The 22,665-nt window shown below is 40.5% G+C and overlaps 1 protein-coding gene across 2 annotated transcripts in view; it reads right to left on the reverse strand.

Moving 5' to 3' along the window:
- The window catches only part of slc8a1b (solute carrier family 8 member 1b), a gene marked incomplete at both ends in the record, with an annotated part of 119,087 nt that overhangs the window by 41,957 nt on the left and 54,465 nt on the right, over positions 1–22,665 (reverse strand). The gene's annotated exons all lie outside the window — the stretch shown is intronic.

Below are 22,665 nucleotides of genomic sequence, written 5' to 3' on the forward strand. Positions count from 1 at the left end.
TAACCAAGGTAATGACGCAGATACACACTAAAAAACTAGTTCCGCTTTAAGCAATGCCCTATCCACGTTCAATACATAGACTTTATGCACTTTGTACTCTATGCTGTAAATAAATAGACATTCTGCACAACATTTTCACAGACATTTTTTCTTCAGTTAGACAGATATTGTTATGTATCACTAAATGATTGTCTTGCAATATATTCACAGAATTGTTGTACTGCAATACTATTGGTATTGTGGACCATCTATTGCATATCTTATCACGAGGTAGCTACCATCTGTCAATCACAACGTTGTGATAATCAGTTAAATAGATTAATTGGCCTTTGGCCTTGGTCCTTTAACGTTTACTATCGGTAATAAATTACACATTTATTCAAATTGAAGCTGTGATGTATCTATCAAGTAAGATGTATAACATGTATGCACCTTTTTTGCCATTCAAATTGTCATTCAAATAATACATGAGGGTGAGTCTGCATTTGTTCCTGTCGACACAGCTACACATACACAGTCACAGACAGACATATTTGGCACCCAGAGCGAGTGGTGGCACACACCACCTGCATCCGAATCAACTAATTATACACATGAGAGTCACAGGTTAATCTGTCAGCTGTGTAATACAAACACAGTCGAGGTTAATCCATTAAAAATATGAAATACAAACACTCACACACACAAATATCAGGGGTTAACTCATTACACTACAGATGAGCCCATTTATCACCGTCTCATAAAGCAGATGGAGAACAGTTTTCGTCTCCTGGCCTGGAGAAGCTCCTGACCAACAGGCTGCTGTCAGTGCACGCTCACACAGCAGCACTGCAGCAAATAATGGAGTGAAACCATCCCCTGCCTCAAGGTGGAGCCCTTGAGTAACATACTTGTGCTTTATGCTGATAAACTGGAGGGGCTCAGGGAATAGCAGGGTTTACTTTCTCACCGGCGAACTAAATACAGTTGCGTCGGTTAATTCAAGGCCTGTTACCAATAGACTAGAAGGACAAAGGGAGTTCTTCATTGGAGATTTCTGCTACAGATTTACATGAGATAAACAAACTCTGTGATACAGTCATTTTTACCAACATGCTGCTTGGGTCCTTCTCTGTGTGGGTCTTCATGCTGAGAAGCAGCATGCACTTCTTCACTTTGCACCCACACAATATCCACATTAAAATCTCACTGCAGTCTCCGTAACTCCTTAAGTTAAAAAAAATGATGCAGTAAAACCAACTGAGCCGCGGTAATAAATGCAGCGGCAAACGCCGGATCAGGGATTAGATTATTATTTCCATATGGGGAATCTTTTTAGCGAGACTTTTGCAGTTAGAAAATAGCAGATGAGCACAGACGACTGCAGCATTTAAGTGTCGGACGGTTCCAAAGCAACACTGCAACTAAAAACTATTTACTTTATTATAAAGATACTCACATTTATCTGTTAGAGAGCAGACAATAATACATTTAACAAGCTGAACTCAAAGGTTTCAGACTTGAAACTCATTTAATGATTACCGAATTCGTTGCCGATTTAAATCGATCGATTGATTACAGAACGAGGTCAAATTTAGGTGCAAAATAAAAAAAAAATGAAGAATTTCCAGACAAAGAAGAGTGGAAATGTGGAAGTCTTTTTCCAGCCTAATTTCGGGAATGGTGACTCCTCCGTGGAAGCTGGCAAACCTCTCAGATGACCAACTCGCTGGAAAGCACGCAGACACACACTTGAACTTTTAGATACATATTTTCACAGACTCACACAAACCATTTTTTCGCACACGTGTGATGAGGATACAGGTATAATTCATCCACCATGAACTACATTTTTAATCTTTATTTGAATCCTCAGCTCTCTCTCTACCGCTGTGTTGTTTTGTCCACTACACACATGCACGTGTACACACACACACACACACACACACACACACATATATACTTCTTCTCTCCCCATGACAAACATGCTGGCTGTACAGTGCGCTGTCCTTGTTGCCATGGCAACGCAATGTTTGGGTAACCAACAGGGGTGGAGAAGATTGTTTCCAGACCAATAGCCAATGTGTGTGTGTGTGTGCAAGTGAGTGTGTTTGGGAAATAGTTCACATCCTGGACACACACTGTATTGATTTGTATGTGTCAGTACAGTATACAGTGTGCGTGTGCGAGTGGCTTTGATATTACACAGTAGCCTACATTGTTTGTAGTGAGCCGCGGCTCCTTGCACGTCTGTACTCGATCACGTCTCGATCTAAACATAATACTCACAGTGATGTCAGTGTGGGGTTTAAGGAGGGGGACATGTGCTGGGAAACATGTGTTAGTGGCACCTTGAACGTGAAATTTACACTTGCTACTCTTTCCTCGACTCCCACTGCCAGTGCGGCGCTAGTTCTTGGACTAAATTGAATTTCAGCCTATACTCGGAATGTCAAACTGGTCCTCGCAAAGACAGAAATACCACCGCAGACACTCAAACAGACAGAAGTAGTATCACACTTGCGTGCCAGCATTCACAAGTGCATCACGCAAAGCACGCTTTCGCACCCACGTGCACGCGCGCCGACTCGCTGTGTGTACATCTGTGTTTCCACGGAGACGCCCTCCATCTGACTTTACTAAAAACCATTAAAAACAAGTTTGTTCAATCTGAGCAGCTGTGACAGATCTCCTCTCCATCACTCCCCCGTCACATGCCAAATCCTCTTCCCCTCCCCGTTTCAATCTGGTGCCTTTTGTAAACAAGATTCCAGCTCTACTATACCGCTGAGCCTCTGTCAGGGGTTCAAACATCCCAGAGGAACTTAATCTGGAAAAATAAAGATAAAGGAGTAGATTATTTTACGAAAAATAAATAAACTGAGGCACGTAAAAGCAGACACCTTTTCCAGTGAATGTGCCAAAACACAACTTCACGTTCTGTTCTTGGAGAATGTCACTTTTCCTTTTGGGCTAATCAAGTTAGCTTGTGTTTTGGCTTTGTCTCACCAGCATTTTCCATGCTCACCTCCTCAAAAAAAGAAATGATTCTGCAGGTTTTTTGGCTCTGAATACCGACCATAATACACCATGACACAAAAACGGTGCCGATCAGAGCTCAATTATCCACATGTCCCTGCTGTTTCATGATAACAAGTATTCATAAAATGAACACTTAATGTCCAAATAGAGAAAGTTACAGCTTATAAACAAGGCATAAAGAAGATATGTGGCATCGTTTGGCAGTTTGGCACAAGAGTAATACGAGTAATCACCAGACAGCTCCTTTGGCTTGTTATTCAGGTTAGAAATATCCATATCACGTCATGTCTGTAATATCGGTGATCATTTATAAACCAGTGCACATGTTTGAAATCCTGGAAATGATACAATTATGCCACTTATTAAACATGTCACAGGCACAGGAGTAGATGTAAATATTTTTGGAGTTCGCAGTGTTGATTATGATTCAACGGTGCGACTGGTTTTCCAAGTGTGACAAAGGAACTATAAAAAAATAAACCCCCCCATTGAATGCAGTCTTTCAGTCATTTGTTTTCCATGTGCTATTTATAATGTGGTCTCTCAACGTTTATGCACATACTCATGCTGAAGTGTCCAGCAGGGTAAATAAAGCTGTCAGTGCGTTGCGGTTACCCATAGAGCCACTCTGTTGAATGGCACACATTTGACACCAACAAAGCATGTTTCCTCTGTCTCACTCTCCCTCACTCACACACACACACACAGGAAGTTGTAAAGTTACTTCCCTTCTTTTCAGAAACAAAACCTGCCATAGCGACGCATTTGGATTGGAAAATTAAGTGTGTGCTGTAGTGTGTGTGTGTGTGTGTAGATGCATGGTGGGTTTGTGTGGGACAGATTACTGGTGGATGGAATTTAGTGATGGAAAGTCAGACTTTTCAAAGATTCTGGTCTTTTGGTTCGGCTTCCTTAGATGAGCCGACTCTCAAGCCTCGTTCTTACCCGCCGTAGTGTGCCGGGCGCGCACCAACAACGACGTCATATCCTGTGTCGCGATGTGCACGCGATCTCCAAAGGGTGGCGCGGCGCTAGGGCGCGCACCTCTGAATTTTTGTAACTTTGTCGGCTGTCCGAGAGCATCGAGACAGTCGCATGACCTTGTATTCATGGAAGGAGATTTTTAACCTAAAGACAATGGTTTTTGCCATAGGACGTGAAAAAAAAAAGAGGGATCGCTTTGTGAAGGGCAAAATACGAGCTCATAGAAAGAGTGGTGACCCAGAGGGAAAATCCCTGTTTGTCCCAATACGTGAAACAGAGATAGACGGACAGTAATTTTGAGACCATTTTCCATGCGGAAAATTGTTTACTACTGTTGCTAGGCAGCGTACGTTTAATCGGCAGTGCAAGTTGAATATTTTGGTCGTACGCCCTCTGTCGTTGCGGCGAATACTGCAATAACAACATGGTGAGTATGAACGCCTCTGTGCGCCGTTTGCGGAGCCCCGCGCCACATCACACGCGCAAGTATGAACAAGGCTTTACAGGTGCCATGCAGGAACTTGTATGTATATCTATATATATAGATATCTATCCAAGTTCATGTCTATACTACACGTGTATTTTTTGTATCTGTATGTACTTATGTACGGAACAGCTCAACACTAAGTGTGTGTGTGTGTGTGCGTGTGTGTGTGTGTGCGTGCGTGCGTGGGAGGTGGGTAATGTTTACTTGAGGTAGTTTTAAAGACAAAGCTGATAATGATGTCGGCCAGAGCGGGAAACCACAACAATAGTCAGCCAAGCCTCTTTAATAAGCTATGCTCTGTGCTCTGTTCAACAAAACACACTGATTTTATGGACGCTAAGGGAAACATACACACACACACACACACACACACACTCGCGCTCTTACATGGACTACAAGGTTCCCAATTTATATCCGAGTGTCTCTTTGGCTTTCACTCTCTGATATTTATGAAAACTAAGTGTTCCGTTTGCCACCATGCCTGGCTGATATTCCGTCTCAACCTTGAGCATATTGTGTTCACTAAAGCTTTTGATTCCTCACACATTCCAAACCCACAGTGTCTGGTCGTTGTTTCGTGGGAACACAAAGACAAAATATCTTCATTCATCATTTTAAAGCGATAAGACACACTACCTCAGGCAGAACACACACAGGCAGTTTAACATTTGCAAGTTAATGTCAGTAACCGTATGTCACAACTGTGGAAATGAAAGAAAATCCCCAGTCATAACAACAACCTGAGACAAACAGGCATCATAAGATTTAAAATATGAGTAGAGGAATTGTTTTTTTTTCAACAGTTAATAAAGCTAATCAAATCTCACCTCTCGTTGTTAATACATCTTTAGCTATTAATTCAGTCATTATAGGTTCGAGTGCTGTGTCATACAATTAATCTTAAATGCTGCCGAGTTGTTTCCTCCCATAATACGTCTATTTCCTTTGAGAAGCTTTAGCTCAGACAGGACAGACAGTGAAGAACGACAGCGACAACCATTCTGTTTGTCTTCTCTGCGCCGAGAAGACAAACAGACCATCCATGTTTAATCTTTACTGCTTATCTCCGAGGGTCATCGGTGCGTGCTTCACCCTGGACAGGTCACCAAATACAGAGACAAATCACCGTTTACACTCACATCGACACCGATGGTCGATTTAGAATCTCCAGTTAACTTATCCGTCTGTATGTCTTCAGACTGTGGGTGGAATCATCCACACTGACACAGCGAGACATTAACACTCGCCACAGAAAGACCCTGGTTGAACCTGGATTTGATCCAGGAACCTCTTTGCCACGAGGCGCCGCCGCTAAACACTGCACCACTGTGTGCATCACTGTCCTGATACTGAACAGGACCTCGACAAATAATGTTTAAGATAATACTTCGTTTTATTGGACAGAGCTGTTTCAAAACAGCTGACAAAGCTATAAAAAGCAGCCACTCTCCATTTGTGCTCAATTGTCTATGCATGTGTGTGTGTATGTGACCTCTTTAGGACATTATCTGGCATAAATATTGTCCTTATCAGGACCAGTAGTCCTCATGTAGACCAAAACCAGGTCCTATTGAGGAAGAACGTCTTTTTTAGAGCACTGGTTAATTTTAGGGCTAAGATGTGATGTGATGGTGGTTATGGTGAAGGTTGGGGGTTTGTTTAGTCTGTTCAAATGAAAAGAAATCAATCCAGTGTCCTAGGAAGAATAGATGTGCAAACCTGTGTGTGTGTGTGTGTGTGTGTCAGACCTTCCTCTGTGTCATTTAAACTCTTCTCTATCATCACAGGGAGTTTCCCCCATCTCTCCCTTCCTCCCTCTGTTTCTCCTCTACACTGTGTCAGGCTGTCTCACTCTCACTTCATTCCTATCTCCAGAATATCTCAATAACCTAATAAGGACTTTGGAAAATCCTAGGGACTCCCTCACTCCCACACACACACACACACACACACACACACACACACATCAAAACACAAATGTCTTTTAAGAGCATATAAATGTAACTACTGTGCTCTACTGCGTGTGTGTGTGCGCGCGTGTGTGTGCATGTGTGTCATAACTTGGTCCAAGTGACTTCCTTTTTTGGGAACATTTTTTTTTTTTTTTTTCAAATGTGTGTGAGGGAGAATTTGATGTCCTCTAATTTCTGTCTGCTTTCTGTGCAGGTTAGAGGGAGAGATAAAGAGTGAGTGAGCGTGTGTGTGTGTGTGTGTGTGTGTGTGTGTGACTGTGTCTGTGAGAGAGAGAGAGTCTAATTAATTGTGTGTGAACGTTCATGTTCCAATCAGGATTAAGTGAGAGATTTGTGAGCTCAGCAATCTACAAACACAAATGACAGGCGCACGACACACTCATACGCACACACACACACACACTTGCTAACACTGCAGCTTATAATTGCAATTAGTGCAAAAAAACAAGATGTAAGTTTAGAAAGGGAACAGGATACAACATATAATGAGGCTGCATATATATATATATATATATATATTTTATTTTTTATTTTTTTAACATACCAGAGGTCCGATAAATGACAAAAGGAAAATTATACTTGGACACATTTGAAAGCTCATTAATCGGCCAAATAAATAACAATGTTAATCAGTCAATCTTTATTTAACAACAATACTTTTCCAATGGCCTAATGACTACCTAATTAGTTATGCAGATTTTATTTTTTTTGTATTTTATATGGAATTTACGAGGTTCATTGAATGCACTTTAACACAGTGGGCACAGCAGTAGTCACAGCAGTAGTCACACTTGCTCTTATGTGCAGTCCAGCAATTAGCATATTGCATCTAGTCAGTCGTAGCCATAGCTGTGGAGGTCCCATGCAGAGACACTATTGGCCACCATTTGGTTGGAAAACCTCTACACCAGTGGCGGTTGCTGGCAGCTCATTTCAGGCCCAATTATTTATAAATAAATTCTTACATAAATTCTGCTAGAACAAGGAAAGGCGATAATTATGTAAAACTGAAATGCTATAATAGCAATTTTAGCAATAGCAAGTTCTAGTGCACGTTTAGTACAGAAATATAAATACAACAACGTACTTGACAACATTTTAGAGGAAGCTGAGCTTCCTTTGCTGTCTTATAAATCACCATTGGTACATACTGTATACCATGCTGCATTTGCACCAACCAATAGCTACACCATGAGCATGAGAGAATCTGTCTGTGTGTGTGTGTGTGTGTGTGTATGACAGGCACCAAAAGAGCAAGAGTGAACCAAAACAGCTACAGCGCTCCATCATTTCCAGGCCGCTTATGTGCTCTAAGCTGCACGATGGGATCAGCACTGATGGAGAGTGATGCACAGTCAAGTGGACTGAAGAGCCTCTGGGGCCACGAGTCACAACTGTGGAAATGAAAAAAAATCCCCATCATAACAGCAACCTGAGACAAACAGGCATCATACAATTTAAAACATGAGTAGGGAATTTTTTTTTTTTTACCCTAATTTAATAGCTTTAGGTTCATTGTGATGGTTAAATGTTTAGTTGCAGGGAGACTGGGGGTCTGTGTCTGTCCACTCCCCCTACTGTCTGTTAGCGGACTTGCGAAGTGCCAGGTCTTGCGAGAAACACAAATTTCTTCACGGCACGGCACAAACATCCCCTAGTCAGGTACTGGCTATAAGATCAAGGAAGTGATAGCATTATTTTAGCAGAGCTGGCAAAAAAAAGAAGCAGAGAAATCCCTTGTTGGAGGAAGCGAGGAAGAGTAAACAACTGTCTGACCAAGCACGGGGCCACACGAATACACATCGGACGGGCTTTGGCGAGAATTGAAACACGTTGAAGCATGCAACAGATTCTAAAAAGCTACCAGACTTGCAGAGTTATTCTTTAAATGTTTGTTTTCAGGAACACAATAGACCATAATAACATTTAACACCAAATATCCTTTAACTTGTGCATGACAACCAGTGTGTTTTTGGGATACGATGATGAGTAAATAATCATTGTTGTGGCAAATAAGCTTGGCTGAGGTTAAACCACTAATAGGAGGGAACAATTGTGGTGTGTTAAAAAAAACATCATTCTCTTTCACCACCCACCACCACCACTCCAGAGGAAGTTTCATGCTAACTCAAAAAAGAAAAGAAAAATTACTTATGCCAACTACTTAACAGCAAAGCACTCAAATATGTTAATGTGATGTCATGTTGTGTTTATTTGGGCAGTGATTCATTTATCTCAGTAAAGGTCACGTTATACTTCTCCGACTGCGTCACCACGGAGACCCCTCGAGCCTTCATAGTTCTCCGTAGTGGTGACGGATACGCACTGCAATTTCCCGCCCGATCAGTAGGGGTCGCTACGCAAGGTTGTTGTGCTTTTGGCTACAGTGAGCAATGGCGTCTGAGAGAGAAAGACTGTTTTTGTAGAAACAGTGGCCGTTTCTCAGTTTTAAGATAATTTGAGGCAAGAAATTGGCCATTTAGAGTCTTAACATGTGCAGTTTGTATTAAGATATGACGTATTTATAATTTGGCAGCGGCGTTGTCGGCGGTGATCAGCTCCAAGAGCATTTTCCTGATGCTGAAAATAAGTCATGATGAAGGACACTAAAGCTGTCAGATGTCAAAAACTGAGGACACAGGACAAAGGTATGCGTTTGAAACCCTTGGTCTAATAGGGTGCTGGTAAAATACTTGACAGCAAAACCACAAATTAAAACAAACATCACAAGAGTGACCTTTGAGAGAGATAATCAAGTTTTATGACTAGCAGTCCTTGCAAACAGCAACACTTTAGTGGCCAATCATAGGACAAAAGAATAATTAGAGACATAACGGTTGCCTCCAAGACCATAATATATATCTATGTGTATATCTGATTTAAATTCCCCATTTGAAGTGAAATGAGACACTTATTTGTTTGCTTCACAAACATTGAAAATACATACTGTACATACATTTAGAGTTACTGCCCACTGGTTATATGTTTCTGCTGACCAATGCAATTTCAGTCCACACAGTTTTTCCCAGACTGATGTAGGCCTGGGAAACTGAGTCAATGCCACATTGCCCTTTGACTATCAAAATCAAATCAATTTATCCCTGAGTCCTACTGAACATTTGTATTGTGTATTTTCTAAGACATTTCCTTCATGTGTTTCTGAAGAAATGATGTGAAAACCACAGTCTAAAGCCACAAGCTGTCACCAGGCATAAGAAGACACAATACAGAACAGCCACTAAGTCGTGTCCTAAAATAACAACAACTAAGCAGAAAATGTTTCTCTCACTAAACAATGAATTTTTGCACTCACTTAAGTAGATGAGACCAAACACATAATGTCCACGCAGTAGTTACTTACACCCTGTAATTTCCTTATTTAGCCAAAAATAATGATGTGTTTATATGCAGTCTAGCAGAGTAGACCTTTAACAATTACAGCCTAATAACTGAGCGTCAGACGATGTTACCCTTAAGTGTTACACCAGCCTTTATATCTTTCCAATGCACTTGCTGCTAAAATAGATTTGCAATCAAAATGATTCTCTTTCATGATCCTATACCTGCTCCTCCCTCTTCCCCTCCCCCCTCCTCCACTGTCGACTTTGGTATTTCACGTCTCTATGACAACTTCTTCCTCCGCTGATAACAATCGTAAGGCAGTCACACAGGATCTAATCATGCGCCAATCCCAATGTATATAAATGTCAAGTGTTAATTCAGCTGAACCATGCATTACACATAATCTGCACGTACAAATGCTCACCGACCACTTTAATAGGTACACCATTTGAACACCTGATTGTATACCTGATTGAAGGATTGAGATTTATCAATTTAGGTTATTTATTTTCAATAGACACAACATTAAGAAGGCATTTGCTCCCAAAGATCAGTCGTTTCTGAAATACTCAAAACCAACAACTACTCCATGTTCAAAGTCACTTAAATTGCCTTTACTTCCTCATTCTGATGCTTGTCTTTAACTGCAGCAGGTGGCCATGTGATCGGCTGATTAGATATTTAGGTGAACGCGCAGTGGAACAGGTGTCAAATAATAAGAAAAAAAACAACAAAGTGGCCAGAGAGTTAATAAATATCCCCATGAAAATATATATATATATATATATTTCATTTGTAGACAGAAAAAGGACCTTTCTGCATAGAGTTTGCATGTTCTCCCTGTGTGTCCGTGGTTTCTCCCACAGTCCATAAACATGTAATATTGGGATAGGATAAATTGGACACTCTAAATTGGCCATATAGTGAGTGAATGGTTGTTTGTCTCTATATGCTGCTCTTTCGTCCTATATCGGCTGAGATGGGCACAGCGCCCCCCCGTGACCCTCACGTGGAGGATAAAGCGGTAGAAGATGGGTCCATGGATGTAGACAGACATATAGTATGTAATACAGAGATGTTTCACTGCTACTCAAACCTTAGGGTCACCACAGGGATCATTAGTGATGAAAAGGTAAAGCTAATTCCATCTTTGCTGACTAGGCCAGGGATTTTTCTATTATACCTCCTTTCAATAACTTGCTTATTGCTTTGTGCATTGATCTTACTCTACTCCTCAGTGCTCAGTCCTTTCGGGACTCAGATTGCGTTTCGACTGCAAGAATCCATTACACTCTTACAACTCGATGCCTCGTGCCTTCATTTCACCTGTGTGTGTGTGTGGCTGGTGTGCAGTCTGTTGAGCGTTTATCGCCTTCCACGTACTCTCCTGTAATTCCTTGTACTTTGTGTGTGTTTACACTTTGGTTGAGTCAGAGTGTGAGGGCACCAGGTGAAAACGTTGTGGGTGAACTGTACTTTGATATATAGTAGACCATGACAGAACATGAATTACATTCAACTAGAAAAATCACTGATTTCTGAGACAAAATCTAATTAAGATGAAGAAAAATCAAGGAAATGATGTTGTTTTTATATTTATAATCAGCAATTTAATAAGCGTTTTTCATTTCACCAAATCATTTATTCGTCAATTTGTTGTTTTATATTGGGGTAACTTTAAATGGAGAAACACCTGAAATGAGTAGTTGTGCCAATGTTGATTAAAAATTATTCACTTACTACAATGTGGTGGGGTTGGGAACTCCTATATTCTAACATAATAGGTTGTAAGTGTATAGTTTTGTATCTCACATGTACATAATATTGCTAAAAAAAACAATTAGTGACTGTTAAAATATAAAACAAGAGAGGTTGTTGAACCAATTTACATGAATCTATGGACTGGAACAACTTTGAGGTTTCAAGGTTTCAACAGCAAATATCATTTCTCAGAGACAGGTGCGCTAACCTGCTCAGTGTTTTTATTCTTCTGTAATGTTGCTTTTAAACAGTGGGAATCCCTCTAATGTTTGATGATGTAGAGCTGTGATTAAACGAGAAGCGTGCTGTATTATTATTCAGGGGAAAAAAAAAAGGATCCGGCAGGGAAGAAGTTGTTAAATCATATCCTGATGCAGAGAAACACTCATTTCGACTGAACGCAGACGATCAGGGTTGAACCTGGAGCAGCAGCTTTCAAAAACACTGCTGCGAACACGCTCCACCTACAACAGTGGACTCTTAACTCCGGGAAAGTGTTTGCTGCTGCCGAGTGTGACCACACAAAAGAGAGCAAAGGAAAAAGCAAATGGCAGAGCGGTTTAGCTGGACACCGTACAATAAACCTCACTGTCTCTCTATCGGCAGCCTGCTTTGCCATTTTCCTTTAGATTCTGAGGGGAAAAAAATCAAATTTTTCCTCCCTTTGACATTTCCTCTCAATCTACATATTAAGTGGCTTACTCCATCCTCTCCTTTCAGTCTCCCCCTCCTTCTCCTCCTCCTCTTGTTGGCTGACTAACTTTAGCCATGGCACACTATTCCAGTGGGCAATGCCAGCTTCTCTTCCTGCCACTTACACACAAACTCCAAACCTCTTTCATTTCCCCCTCCAATTTTCAAATGAATTTCACTGGCGTGAAGTAAAGAATAGCGCTCACCTCCTCCACCTGCACCCCCCTCTATGTGTTACTGTTTTGTGCTCTCTTCAGAGAGCTTTACTGGCAATAAGAAAGAACAATCCTGACAATAACTCCTTTACTGTCCCCCCTCACACTTATTTCTTTGTCTCCCTCTCTCTGTCGATACGACAGCTTTTTTTTTGTCGGCACGACAGACAACGTAAATATTGCGAGCACTTTAATACTGGCTGACCTGAGTGTGTGAACTCCTATAAACCGAGTGAGCCGAAATGTATTGAAATGACTTCTCTTATCACTTTTGTCCTATGCTCTCTCTGTCCTCTCCGATTATATGATTGAAGTTCCTTTGCTTCCTTAAAGGTGAAGTAAGTAGTTTATAGTGCCATCTAGAGGAGAGGCTGAAATTTACAACAAAGAACTGCTCCTCTGCTCACCCCCTCCCTTCCCTGAGCGCTACGGTATCCTCAGCCGGTCAAATGTCGTCCTCGTCGTCTTTCTCCGTGTCAGCAGATGAGGTTCGTGAGGCGAGGGAGAGGGCGGAGCTACCGCGGCCGTAGCAGACGAAGCGGAGAGAGAGGAGGCGGGACTTCAGCTACAAGTAAAGTGACGCTTGATTTGTTCCCTCGCGTTTGTCCTTACAGGCTCCAGTAGAAACATGGCGTCTCGCTGCTAACAGTGGCTATGCAACCACGGCCCGCGACCATGTTATTTTACATGACTTTTGAAACACTATGAAAATGAAAGAAAAACTATAATACAGCGACTAGACAATGCAGGAGCACATAATATGTATAAAAAAGTGGATTTTGGGTTATATAAACCCATAAATACTACACAGTGTCCCTTTAAGTTATGCATACATTTTTTGAGCTCTCAATGAAACTGAAATCCATTTTAAAAACACATGTATAAAGTCATTTTGGTTTCCAAAATGTTTTGTCATTCCATAAAGAGAAGTTACAAATTTACAAATTACTATGTGGAGCATAAAAACGTCATTTATCCAGGACTAGGTTGCATAAATGTACTTAAATATAATATAAATGCAGTCTATCTATGGTTTTCCATCATAATTTTTGGTCACTATGAGGCATATTATATTCTCTCTGGTGCTAAAAAGGTCTTAAAAACTTCATTCTCTCTGTCTTTCTACTACATTATGACTCAGTGACATAGTAATGAAAAGAAAGCAAGGGAAAAGGTTTGGTAAATACGAGGAAGAGCTGTCGTATTAAAAAAAAAAAAAACAGAACATACAGTTAAGTTCACTTAGTTACAGTGCTGTCATTATACAGTTCCACTTTTCAGTGGCAGAAAAAAAAGAGAAAAAAGGGGCCCGAATGTTGCCACGGCAACATGTGTCCAGCATGGCTCTGTTTCCAAGGCTGTTCTATGGCTCCACTGCCAGTTTCTTTTAAATGGCTATAGCCTACAGATGCCCCGGGGGCAAGACCAGAGGATATTCACAAACACAGACACTGAGAGCGAGAGAGAGAGAGAGAGTGGGTAGAAAAGGAAAATTGAGCAAGAGAGAGAGAGAGAGAGAGAGAGAGAGAGAGAGAGAGAGAGATTCTCTCATCCTCTGGAAATGGATGTGGATACTGCTGAGTTTCACAGGTACTTCTGACCCAGTTTTATTTAACCACTATTTGCTTAATTGTTGAAAATTATTTTATTGATCAATTAATTAATTAAAAGTCACAATAAGTAATTCCTGTATGACTGGATAAATCACAAGTGACTCACTTTGATAGAGAAGAACCCTGCAAAACTTGACTTTGACACGAAATTGGCTTCAGAATTGATTCTGGGCAAACGCGCCAAGATCTAACAGGAGGCTGCAACCTCCTTCACTTCTATGCTTCATTTTACACAACGAAGAAAATGTATGTCTACATTTGCTGCAACAAATATTACCTTAATCTCACTACAGAAGAAACTAAATGACCTGTGCAGTTGGGTGCAGGGGAAAAAAAATGATGCGTCTGTATCAGTAATTGGCCCAAACACTCGCCACTATCTCAGGATATTGGATATTGGCAAAAAGTCCAATACCATGCATCCCTATACTGTGACTCCAAAGTCGAGTTTTTCTACACATTTCTAAGCAAGTTTACAGAGGGATATGGAGACGTGTGATGGACATTAAAGTGTAAGCTGCATTGTAAAAAATGCAGGATCCAGTAATTGACTGATTATCATTTATACTTTGGAAACTATCAACTCCACCAAGGTGGTTTGCTGTGTGTTTGAGAGCAGAATGACTCAAAAGGATGCATTTGGATAAAATTGTCTGCAGATGTACAGTAGGTTATGGCCCTAGGAAATAAGAAATAATTATACTTTGGTGCTGATCCAGATACAGAAAGTCTGCAGCTTTGGTGGAACTTTGCACTCCGAGTGCTTTCTCAGGGAGTTTTCTTTTTTTTTTTTTCTTGTATTTTGTATTTTCCCAGAAGGCATGGACATGTCCTATACTTTCAGTCAGAAAATTCATCAGCAGAGTAATGGTCATCACATTGAACCCAATATCAAATAAATATTATAATAATAACATTCTATAATAAGTCTAAAATAACTTGGCAGTAAATGACAACTATATACCAAGCTTGTTGAAATCGAGTGTAATTTAGACTTCATTTCAAGTCACAAAGAACAAGGAAGAAAAAGTTGATTTCCTGACGTACTGACTGACAGAGTTGTGTGGCTTCATCAGTGTATTACCATGTTATTAAAAACCACAGGGACTCACTAGTGTCACTAATGTCAGCTGGTATAATTACATAGAGACAATGAACAAGTTATGAACAACTTGACTGAATGTGAGATTTTCTATAATTTCAGTAGACAGTATCTATGGGAAATGCCTAGATTGTATGTAAAAAAAGAGAAAAAACAAACAGACATCACTGGTTGCAAAATAACTTGATTTAAATGGAAGTCAATGAGCATAATTGTATAACTTTTGCTGTACAACTTCAGTAGACATTTCATGATTTCAATCACTAGTTTCACCTGTTTTTCAATAATTTCCTTTTTGCAAATTATATTCTTCTTCTATATAAGAAAATGGACCATGAAGCATTGGCACACGAGTGGACAGCTGGTGTTTATACACAAAGACGATGGGGGAAATGTCAAGCGAGAGGTTAAATTGAAACGTAGTCAACATTATTGTTGGGCAGATAAAATATAAATATATAAAATGTATCTCCAAGAAGTGTACACCAAAAGCATGTCCATATATGACCAGTATATTCACACAAGTGACCTTTGGACCTCTGTCCTTATATGGACGTGTATACATGGCTGAATGTATACAGTCACTACACATGACAACCTTAAGTTTAAGGCACAGACAAGGCAGTCAGAGAAGATAAACAGTTATGTTCCTCTATCTATCCTCCCACTATCGCTTTCTGTTGTTTCACCGTTTAGCCTCATATGGTTGTATTGTGCTGACACAGCTGGTGCTCACTTTAATCAGTTAATACAAATAATGATTCCCGTGGCTTCTACTCCTGTGTCTGTATTTATGCCGGGGTTGTTTCAACACATTTTTAGAAGTCCATAACCAAGTTTCTTTCCCCGTTTAGATTCCCAACAGGAATGATTTTAAACCATTGTGAGACTGACACTCTGTCTCTCAATGATATTCCATCGGTCTAATCTTAGTCTGTGGAGCAGATAGTTCTGAGGTCAGGGATTTGTTCACAGTTCGGCCGAGGTGTTTGAATGTTGTCGGCTCTTAGATGCTGTTAGACAAGATGAAATGTATCTGTTCCTTAAGGGGAGCACAGCTGACTGGCCACAGTTGTCTCTCTCTGTGTCTCACTCACACACACACACACACACACACAATAAAAAATAAAAAATAAAAAAAAGGACTGAAATCTGACACAAAGAGCATGATGCCAAGGTGCTAAAATTGCACACACGTACACATGTGCATTTCCTTTCCCGTTATCTAAACAGGCAACAAACAATAGTCGTTAAAGATAATTAATATAAACACACATCATTTTCTCAGTTTACATTTGTATTTCAATTGGCCTCGTGACCTCTCGCATATACACATATTTTTTTATTTTATTTTACAAGGATTTTTATCAAGTTTAATTGGTGTGCAAATAAACACTGCAGTGAAAACAGAAGATAGAGGGAGTTGTGACTGAGGTGAACAGACGTTAGCATTCTAAAATGGTCCCTGGGGGTTGGGCAGAGGTCAACCAACGCACATGAGCAACTGGTGTTTTGTGCCTATTTAATATGTAGCCTACAGGAAAGAACATGACGCAGGCAGAGCCACGCTATCGCGTTCATCTTTGCAGATGCAGTGAAATAGAAATGATTCAATAAGCCTGTCAGAGGCCTGGAAAAGTGAAAAAAAAAAAAAATGTCTGCAATCAATCACTGTGGAAGTACATTTCTCTTTTTTTTTTCTCCTGATATGAGGAAAGAGTTTCCCTCTTTTATGTGTCTGCTTGAGGAAAATATCCAAAATGCCGCACTAATCCTTTAGCACGATGAGGAGTGTGCGAAAAAGCTTCATTGTGAATTCATAATAAGTCGTTAATCACAGCCCGCGTGACTGAATCAATATGTTAGGATGTGATTTACACTCTGCTGAAGCCGGAGTGCAGAGAACCAAAAGCCTCATCTATCGCTGGCTCTGGGGAAGGAATCACAGAGATAGGAAAAGACGTTTAGCAAATGTACCGTCGTCTCCTCTTCACTCAGAGGGACACACTGACGGTAGGTCTGTCAGTGTCAAGTGGAAAACCCTGACAATTCCTAAACTCCGCTTGGCACCACATTCAGCACTTTTGAGTTCACAACCTTTTTTTAAAAGTCACACATCAGATGGGCCACCACGCTGCCTGTGCTTGGCATTTGAGATCTCAAAGTCTGTTATCAGCAAGAAGCAACAGCAAAGAACAGCTTCTTCAGCTTGTTTTTTTTTTTTTTTTACTGAGCAGAATATGACGATGAACATAAAGCTCCTTATTAAAGCTAGTGTCTGTACTGTTGTTCTTGAAAAGAAAGCAAGCAAGCCACACTTTGACAAAATGCAGTGATACATCCTTCTAGCATCCACTGGCCGCATCGACTGTATATAAAAATGAACCAGTTGCAAAACAACCTCCCATTTTGAAGCCTCGAGGCTCACAATTTGACTGGCGTCATGCCAGTTTTTGCATCTGGAGATGCAACCTGCAACACTGGCGTCTACTCATGTGTCCTACTTAATCCTCTTTTTCCTCCGAATGGGATTATAATTTACAAAATGACAATTAGCTCTTATTCTTCCATTCAACTATAGTTCTTTTAGCAGTCGCCTCCTGGTGGCTAACTGCGACTTCTGTCCAACTTCCTGGGCTTCATTTTTCCAACCTGCAGACTGCGTCCATTTTGCAGTCTATGGTTGGGCTGCTTTTGAAGCTCCGCCCCCAAAATGCTGGAAGTCATTCTCTGTAGTGGAAATATTTGCCTGCACTTTCTCTGCCATTTTCTCTGGGACTGAATCTCTAACTTCTGCTGCAGCTGTGTACGATTCTCCAGCTTGTTGCGCAAACTATGCTCAATTGTTGCGAGACAACAGACCGAGGGCACACAGACAGACAGGTCGCTTAGTGACAGACATGTACGGCAGCAAAGCATTCCATGTGGTCTGAATAGACATGCCTTGTCATGCGAGGCTCTACAGAAACCAGTTTTTTTTCCTCGCAACTTTACTTTTTTAATGATAGCTTTTGTGATGTAAAGATAAATTCAACAGTACAATAAAACAACCAGATTTATGGAGCTGAACTTGAATTCCTTTGTAAAGAATTGTCTTTTTTTCCAGAATCTGTAGCAGGCCTTTGTCAGGATCTGTTGACAGTGATTGTGTGAAATTATGTCCCAGTTTAAACGTGATTTAACCAAACTAAGACCATATGCAAAGCTCGACCTGCTGGCATCCCATCTATCATCTCTGAATCATCCATGTGGTGACGATAACAGAGTGAATATAATGTTTGTCTGCCTCGCTACAGACCTGAAAAGGAGGAATAGAATGAAATGGAAAACTATCACACTGGTAGCAGTAATGCAGATTGCAATCTCTGAATAAAACACAGCCCAGCTTTCAATCTGGCTGAATGAGGCGAGGATGAAAGACTGGACCTATCATTATCTTCAGATTAAGGAATATTAGAGTGGGCTGCTTTTCCTTCCATCTTGCCACTCACATTATTTCAGTTTTCCGTCTCACATGGAGTGATGAATTTAAGAGGAAAAACAACATATAGCTCAACAAATCTATATCTAACAGTAGCCTGGAGTTGGCCAGTAGTAAGAATTAAAGCCAATAATGAACGCCGTTGTCATGGTAGCGATATATGAATTTAAAATAAAGAACATAAAATCTGAAGAAGATACAAGGGAGCCAGAGACTTAAAAACCCAGCATCATGTCCTTAAAGTGAACTTTACACACACACACACACACACACACAATATCAATTGTTTCCCCTACGACACATGTAAGCATCGCATTGCTCAAGGCAAAATATGGCCTCTACAGTTATTAAGGTTCAGGAAAAAAACCACACAGAGTAAATTCACTCGATGTAATAGAACAGAAGATGTCTATATTTTCTATTTTCATTTTGAGTCGCTGCGGGAACAATCCATAAAATAGATGAAAGACATCTGTAAGGTGGTGTTGTTGCCGTCGCTCTGCCATGTGCGCTACATCGGTGTGTAGTTTTCCAGTACACATAGCAATCATATAAAAACTGAAATCATCTAAAGTCGATCATATCACCAATTCTCCGCACCACAAAAACACCAATTAACAACAATTTAATCACTGCCAAATTAAAGAAAAGCAATTAATTAAATAACTTGATATGCCTTTTGCAACAGCACAACTTTGTCCAAGGGAGAAAATCTCCCATTGTAAAATATGTAATAGTGTTTAACGTGGATTAGAAATCACTGAAACATGATATGTACTGAGACTAAACACCAATGTAAAATTTGCCAGTTTGATCCACAGTGCAACGCAAACCGATTAAATGGTTGAAAGACAACAGGGAAATAACATCCTCCATGTCAATTATCTGTAAATGCAGTGATAATGTTTAAGGTGGACTGCCCCTTTACGCTCTCAGTATCACATCACATGTGTGTGTGTGTGTGTGCATGTGTCCTCTCTCCTCATGCATCACTGTCTCTTAACAGTGCCAACTCAGCACATGAAGCTCATTGAAGATAGTAAATAAAAATAAAGTGAATTCCAGCTTGAGGGAGCAGCTTAATTCCCTTCACTAAATGTCAGTTCAATCCTGCAGATGCCCAGGCTAACAGATTAGCTCTTATATTGATCAGTAATAGTCTTTCTCGTTTTTATTGATTGGACTGGCCGGGGCTGTCCTGTCCAGGCTGAGCATTCCGATAATGAAATGACCTCTGGATTCAGTCAGTCCTGGTCCTGGTCCCAGAGATAATTGGCAAATATAAAATATGCCGTAAAAAATCTGAGAGAACTAGAGAGGTTTTTTTTCTCCGTTATTTTTCTGTTGACTCCCACATGAAAAAAAGTGGTACAGTATTAATGAACCAAAAAGAGAAACTGCGCTGAGTGAATGCTGGCTCACACAGCCAAATAAACTTGAGTGATTAATAATATACTGTAAAAGAGCTAAACACAGTATGAACATTTTGACTTCTAATGGGAAAAAAAACTTTTACTGTGGGCAATTAGTTTTTAATCTGTAGCCTCTTCTTTTAGAATAAACCTGGATCAGCAACAGGGTAAACCCTTAATTTCAGTGCAATGGTTGATTTTGATCTTCACACACGATGATGTTGCGACCAACAGGCATGTGACCAGTAACACCCTGTTCTGTGTTTCACATTTTGATGGCAGTCTGTGGCTCAGCGATAGAGTAGGATTCTACCCCTGGCTCCACTCGTCTACATGCTGATGTGTCCACTGGAAGGACAATTAACACCAAGTTTCTCTTGACAGCTGTGCTGGCATTGAGTGAATGGTTGTGACACACGGGTTATAGAAAAAGTGCTGAATATAGATGCGCTGTATGAATGCACGAGTGAACGCCTGTGAATGGATGAATGGCAACTGTCGTGCAAAGCACTTTGAGTGGTCATCAAGACTCAAAAGGTGTGATATGTGTGAAGTCTTGTGTTATTATGGCGCTTTGCACTACACAGTTCCAGCATGACCGACTCGGCACGGTTTTGTTTTTGCTTTTCCATTAGCAATAGTACCTGGCACGTTTTTAGTACCTTCTCTGACAAGGTTCCATGCAGCTGAGCCGATAATAAAGGTGACGTTGACAGACTATCGGCCACTGATTGGTCAGAGTGTCGTCACTGGAAGAGTCATGAGCGCGACATCCGACACAGGAATCAAAGTAAACAATGGCAAACTGTAAATCAGTTAAAAAGACTTAAAAATCCTGAAAACATGGGTTAATGTCAGGAACAGGCCTTTCCTAAAATCTCAATAGCAGAGGAGTCAGCCATATCAACCATGACACCCCTTCTGCCGTATTTCAGTTCAGTGTCATGCAGGATGTACTGAATGAATCAGTAAAAAACATCTTTATTATTAACTAAGTCTAAAGATTCAGTACACCAAAAATAACTGCTTAACAGGTCGCTTGTCAATAGTTTGTGTCCGACGCATACAAAACACCGTCACGCAGCTGTGCTATGATGACGGGGTACGCACTGATGGAAAACAATCCCAAACCGAGTTGTGCTGGAATTGTATAGTGGAAAAGCACCATTAGAACACTTTAATTCCAATGTATGGTGAGCTTTCATTGACTTAACTGCATGAGTAATACAACACTATTATCAGCTATTACAAGCTTTCTAAAGTTAATGTCACTACACACATCTGTGGACTGTGTGACTACTCGGAGATATCTGCATACTTATTACCACAGTATGATTGTTTGTTATTTTGAAACCATTACATCCCTAACTTCCACGTCAATCTCCTCAGGATTCCTGACCTAAAGTTCAAGTTGTCCCTGTTTTCCAAAGGTTTTACACCACAGCAATGACGACACCTGTCAGCACACACACACACACGCACATTCTCTGCATGCCTCACACTTGGAATAACCAACATCATCATTATGTGACAGTGACGGGAGCATGTTGTGACAAAAGCACTGGCTTCCTACCTGATGTCACTGGACACCTGTCAATCACACCCTCACACCAAGCCGGTAAAAAAAAAAAAAGGTCACAATCTTCCACAACAAGCCAACCCATCGTGCAGGTTAACAGCTCACTGTCATGCATCATTAGGCTGCGGAAGTCAACGCGACTGACACACAGTTCAGTGTCTGTCAATGTCATGGAGAAACACCCGTTTCATATAAGGTAGTACATTCAGCTCAGCATGTTAGACATACTGTGACATATAAACAGTCTCAGAGTTTAGAACTGTGTGTGTTCTAGACAGGGATTCTTTTTTAATTTATTCATTTATGATTGATTCATTATTTAAGAGGCCGAATTAAAGGATTAATCATTTATATCATTGTTACTGCTAAGTCCTAGTTTCTAGTAACCAATCATGGTGATAGTTTTCTGTGGTGAACTTGGCATCGCAACATGTTCTACAGTAGACGCAGAACGAAACAGAGGTCACGCAGAGTGTGAAGGAGGGTTGAGTGTTTGTAAGCTTGTTGTCTGTTCTGATGCTTATTAAACTCAGGATAGGTTCTGTAAAACCTCCATGGTTATTTCACCATAGTGGAGATGCAAAAAAGTGAGAATGTCTATTTTTTAAATATAAATATGGATTTCTATATATTTTATGTGTTAGTATTTCAGTATTTCCTGTGCAGTAACCGCTGCGGCCATCGATCACAAAGCAGCAAAACTTTCACATGATCATTAAAGGTGCCATATGTAAGAATGTGGCCAAAAACGGTTACTACATTCAAATTCAAAACACAGAGGTCTTTTAGGTTTCGTTTTCTGACGTAACTGGCAACCCGTGGTTGCTCTGCAGCTGAGACTCTACTGACTGCAATGATTGGTAGACGGCGGTAGGTGGCGCCACATGCCAAAACATGATTTCAAAACATAAACATGATTTGCAGTCTGCAAAATATGTTTTTTTATGCAAATATTTTGTCTGTACTGTTGTTGTTGGTGAGTTCAGTCCTGAGTCTCTGTGA

This window comes from Microchirus variegatus, assembly GCF_963457635.1.
Source record: "Microchirus variegatus genome assembly, chromosome: 11".
Taxonomy (NCBI): Eukaryota; Metazoa; Chordata; class Actinopteri; order Pleuronectiformes; family Soleidae; genus Microchirus; species Microchirus variegatus.